Raw genomic sequence first — 5,483 nt, 5'->3', positions numbered from 1 at the left:
TCGCTCCGGCTCGGCCCGCAGGGGTGAGGGGGAGCCATTAAAAAAAAACAGACTTTTTTTTTATTATTCTTCCTCTCGGGCTTTTCAGCCCTCGGGAGTCGCATCTTTGAACGCTTCTTCTCCAGCACGGGGCCAAAGAAGGGCCGATCCAGCAGCTGGGTTGCTAACGAGACTTGGGTTTGCTTCCCCGCTCTGCCACGTGTTTCCTTCAGGGCCTTCGGCAAGTCACTTGGTCTCTGTGCCTTGGTCTCCTGTCAGCAGGCTGGCAGGACAGCAGTACAGCGTGCAGGGGGCTGAGAGGATGAGCACGCCAGCGGCTGTGAGGCGCTGGGATAGCCTGGCAATAGGAGGCTGGGTTAGAAACCAGAGGTAGCTTTCATTTTTTTCACTTCTTTTGAAATTCATGCTGAAATTCTTGCCTAAACCCGGCTCCCTGGGGTGGCCCTGAGGAAAGCACCAGACTTGCTGTTAAAATGGCAGAAGTTGGCAACTTGGACTGCATTAACTAGGAGTGCGAAAATTGTTCATCATGTCTCTTCCTGGCTTGTATTGTGCTTTTTTTTTTTTTTTTTTTCCAGTCTCAAATGAAAACTGTGGTAAAAAAATAAGGCTTATCAAAGGGCTGGGCAATTATTTTCGCTGAAGGGCCACTTAACGAGTCTTGGTGAGCTGTTGAAGGATGCACACGCACAATCTTTTAGAAAATACTATTTCAACAAATCATAGATGAAAAACAAATTGCATAGTAAAAATCAAATATCTACTATAACATATTTTAATTTTATTTAAAAATGTTTTTTCTTGACTTATTTTGAGTAATGTATATAGAAGAGATTGCATAACAGCTCAAAATGGTCTTACTCTTGTATATTGTGCCGGGGCACCTGGGTGCTAGGTCCCAGGGGCTGGCCGGGGTGGGGGGAGGAAGGGGGCAGGGGTGCGGGCAGCAGAGCTCACCTGGGCAGTGGGGTCCACAGCTCCTCCCACATGAGTGAGCCTTGCCCAGGGCAGTCAGCGCTGCACTCCCACCCTGACCCTAGCCATGCAGAGCTTCCCAGTGGGGCTGCTCCCAGTGCTGCTGCAGCTGCTCAGGGACTGCTTGGATCCCCCTGCCTGCAGCAGCTCCTCCTGCTGCACCGCTCCAGGCAGGGATAAAACTTCAGCCAGGTGGCTCCTATCCCAGTGTGTAAGGCTTTGACTCCAGTTCCTAGCTGCCTTCCCCAGTACATGGGGCTTTGGCTCCAGCTCCCAGCTGCCTTCCACCCACTTGACCACCCACAGGTTGCTGCTCATTGCATTGGACGGGCAGAGTGGGTGGAAGGTGGCCAGGAGCTGGAGCCCTGTGTGCTGGGGCAGGAGCTCCCCAGTTACAGCTTGCCATCCCCCTCCCCCTCCCTGCCAGCCTGGAGCAGTGAGGGGGTGGGGAGTAGAGTAGCACCTGGCTGGATGCAGCTGTACTGGGAGCAGCCCCACCAGGAAGCTGTGCATGCAAGCTGTGGGTGGGAGCACAGCCCTGGCTTCCCTGGGTGAGGCTTGGCTCCATGCATAGTGCCTTGGGAGCAGCCATGGACCAGATCCAGTCAACTGGCAGGTGCCCCCCAGGGGCAGGATCCAATCAGTTGCAGGGCCCAATCCAGCCCCTGGGCCATATTTTGCCCACCCCTGTGTAATCTTAAAAAATGTGAATGTTGAGGACAACTCCTTCCCACTATCCAGATAGAGAAAGGGAGGGTTAGAATTTAGACAGGATTAGAATAGGGGATATATTGCATGTCCTACTCTCGCACTGAAGAAACTAGACCACGCTTAGCTCCAGATTGGGAAAACAGACACTTTCCTAAATCGCTGCAGCCAGCGAGACTCAATTCAAACAAACGGCTCAGGCTGAAGTCCTGTTTGCCTTGAGGAGACTGAATCATGTACTTCATGTTAAGCAAGTGCTTCCCTGCTTCCTTGAATTTGGCTTTGTGCACAGCCCAATTGGCAAAATCCCTGTCAGCTTTCCAAAGGAGACCAGTTAAAATAGGCAGTTTAAAATAGGCAAATGGGGTTAACAGGCAAGCTGGGGTATCGCTGAAATCCTTTCATCTAGAGTTTATTTTTTTTCTCTCCCCTAATATCATGGTTGTATCGGACCTCTTGAATCTTCCCTCCCCACTCAGTGCAAGGCACAGATTTCAAATATGCCCCGTGTGTATTTTGTCTTTGCCAAGAAATGCTCCCAAGGGGCATGTCCAGATGAGTGCACAGATGTGTTTCCCTGGGGACAGGTAGCAGCCGTACAAAGTTGTGCTGCTGCTCCTTGTCCCCAGGGAATGCCCGTGCATGTGTGCTGCAGTATGTGGCAAGTTGCCCCTGGCAGGGTAGGGGAGGCTCGAGCCAGCACCTGAGCTGGCCCCAGCAGCCTTACACGGGGTTGTTGGGGGCCTTGGAGGGGCTGCAGCCACAGTGATCTGACAGCAGGGAGCCTGGCTAGCAGCCAGAGTGTGGTTCTGGCTGGCCAAACTCCAGTTTCGGGCAATGCACACTGCCGCCACGTGTACCACCCTGCTTTTTTTTAGGTGCTGGGATGGGGGGGTTTACACCGGGATCTCCCAGTATCAGCTCCCTCCCCCCAGCATTGCAAATTAGTAGTACGGAGAATGTCTGCACGTGCAGTGCGTGAATGCTGCAGGCTCATCTGGACTCACCCAAGCGTTCCTAAACCCTTTGTCTGTTAGGTCTCCAGAACATGGGCTCTGTGCGCGCAGAACGGATTGTGCCTGTGGTGGTGGGAGAGGATATTGCCTGCTTGTTTCTTATGAAGTGCTGGGGGCAGCCTGCCTGGCAGTGTGATGCATCTTGTGTTTCTCCTCCCTTGGTGTCCTGTGTGTGGCTTTAGTGTAGCAACACAGGCTGAAGCAGCCTTTAAAGGAACTGAAGGCATAGGCACCTGATGGAGTAACTACAATGGCAAGAGGAGAGGATGCTGGTGTGAGAAGACTGGCAAGTTTTCCATCCTGAGTGAGTAGTTTGTAGCAGAGGAAGAACAGCCTCATAGTTAAGTCAATGCATTAGGTCTCCTGGCATGCAGGTCTGAACAGGGTGGTGTCCTTTTCTTTGGTCTTGTCTATGTGGATCAGAAGTTCCTTAGGATGGCAGCTTTCTCCTGTTATGTGCCTATACAGCACCTGGCAAATAGGGAGGCCCCTGCACTTTTTGGTTGCAAACGATATAGCAATAAAAAGCAATTTTAAAAAAATTGGGTGCTGAAAAAGAATTATTTCAATCCAGCTCTGGTATAATTCCTACCTTACCAGGACCAGTGTTACAGCAGGGGATGAGAGGCAATTAGTGAGATGCTATCATTCCTCACAGGAAATGTCCTGTAATTGGAGGAGGAATAAAAAGTTCGTTAGATTATAACTGCAAACAGGCGCTGTTGATAGCACTGATGTGTCAATGAGTTCAAAAGATTTCAACATGTACCTCCATGTGTATAACAACAACCCAGTAATATGAGTCACAGATGTTAATTTGCAGTGGGAACAATCCTACTTTCTTTTCAATTCAGTCATAGAACAATCATCACTTGTTGCAGAAAATAACTCTCAGGAGTCAAATATTTGAAAGCTTCCGGAGCCAGGCAGATTTCATGTTCTTGTTAATTATTATTATTATTATTATTATTATTATTATTATTATTTTAATATTGACTGCTGAAGGCCACAATTTTATTCCTCAAGTTGATATCGCTTTAAAAGACAAAGATGTGCACAGCAGCTTCTGCAAACTGGTTTGTCAGGTATTCTGATATCTGAGGTGAGGGACCATATTCTGTCCTCAGGCAAAACTTCCCTAAGGAGCTTGGTCTTTATTCTCAAGATTTTGAGAGAGATCACCGCTGAGCTCACCAGTGTGGGGCCAGCTGGATTGGTCTCAAGGGGCAATGGTTGCAGTCTCAGAGCAAACCAGAAGGGCTGCATTTATTTACAACAGTGCTCATTTTCCCAGCGTCAGTGTTTGAGTGATAGCGTTTACAGTAAAAGGAGCCTGGAGTCGGGGAGATTAAGTTAGAAAGGAGGAAGGGGGAGGTGCTGCTCTGGTCTAGTACCCAAGTCGAAGGGGAAATTTTGAAGTATTTCTTCTGTGAAACGCATGTGTATTGAAACAATAGAAATCATATTGTGGTGGCACAGCAGAAAAGAATGGGTCCCCACTGACACGCAGCCCTGAAATTCTGCACACGTTCACCTCCTCCTGGTGACTATTTTTACATTTTCTTTATTTTAATTTAATTTTTAGAGTGATTTCAGCTTCCCTTGTGGCTGCATTTGAAATTCAGATAATATCTTAAGTGACTTGTGTTTCAGTAACAGGTAATATTTTAAGTACTTGTGTTCCAGTAGCATCTGTCATCTACTCGGGATCTTTAAATGTGAAGTGATCCAGCTTTTCAGTAGGCAGTGGCCTTGAAGATCTGATCAATAAAACTACTTGGTCCACACCATCAGTAAGAGTAGCATCCCCCTCCCCGGTCCCTGCCCTGATCAGTTCAAAGCATGAAGAGATTTAAAAAATACAGACACACTAGGTTATACCTAGGTCATAAGATCCATCTTTTTCAATTGATCTTCTAGGGCAGCAATTCCCAAACCTTTTCCAGCCATTATTTACATTTGGGTAATTTCATTTGAGTCCATACATAATGTTACTACTTTTACTATTGTAAGCCCTGCAGTTAACAAGGAATGGGATTGTAGTGCCTCAGCTTCTCTGCTGTTACTGTCTCCAATGCCTGCTTTTACCTCATGGTTCAAGTTAAACCCAGGGTATCTTATCCCTGAATGAAACTGGGCTAAATCAGCCTGGTTTAACTACCACTTACCATGAGGTAAGAGTGGACATGGGAGTAGGTGCTGCAGAGCCACTGAGGTTCAGTGAATGGCTGCTCCTAGATAATTAAGGGCTTATTGTGTATTGGTGCCACTGAGCACTCAGACGCAACATGCAGCTTTGCATATGCTATGCTCTGATCTAAAAGCAATAGAGCTGGGTTTATGCAGCACAAAGATAGGTGAGCTAAAATGGCAGCTCCACACAAATGCCGCTACAGTGTTTCTGGTTTGGGGGTGGTAATGTGGGCACAGAGTAACATGGCATGTCTGAGTGCATTGCTGCCTGGCACAGCATGATCATGGTCTACATGCCCTCCTGATCTAGTGTTAGCTGATTAATTTCATGTAGGAGTGGATTTGAAGGAGGGACAGGTAAGACAGGATGTTCTTTGGGCATCAGTTCATGAGCAGTGTTCCATGTATGGGGAAGGGTAAAGCTGTTTTTCATTTTAATCTGTGACTGTTACAGATCTTGGTTACGGAGTTAAGTGTCTTTTCAGTGATGGAAGAAGCCAGTACTCTTCGTGCCAGTAATATCTCTGTGTGTGCGTCTGTGCTAAAGAAAAAACCCATGAGGAATCTTTCCAAGAGGTTATGAACACAAGC

The 5,483-nt window shown here is 47.7% G+C and overlaps 1 protein-coding gene across 2 annotated transcripts in view; it reads left to right on the top strand.

Annotated features, from left to right (window-relative positions):
• Positions 1–26: 26 nt before the first annotated feature.
• The window catches only part of MMP28 (matrix metallopeptidase 28), a 28,898-nt gene continuing 23,441 nt past the window's right edge, over positions 27–5,483 (top strand). For both annotated transcript variants that reach the window (XM_025193790.1, XM_006037341.2), the window contains exon 1: positions 27–369. The gene's annotated coding sequence lies outside the window, so the exon portion shown is untranslated. The remainder of the gene's footprint in view (positions 370–5,483) is intronic.

The sequence above is a fragment of the Alligator sinensis genome, unplaced genomic scaffold (assembly GCF_000455745.1).
Source record: "Alligator sinensis unplaced genomic scaffold, ASM45574v1 scaffold345_1, whole genome shotgun sequence".
NCBI lineage: Eukaryota > Metazoa > Chordata > Crocodylia > Alligatoridae > Alligator > Alligator sinensis.
This window is presented reverse-complemented; position numbering and strand designations above follow the sequence as displayed.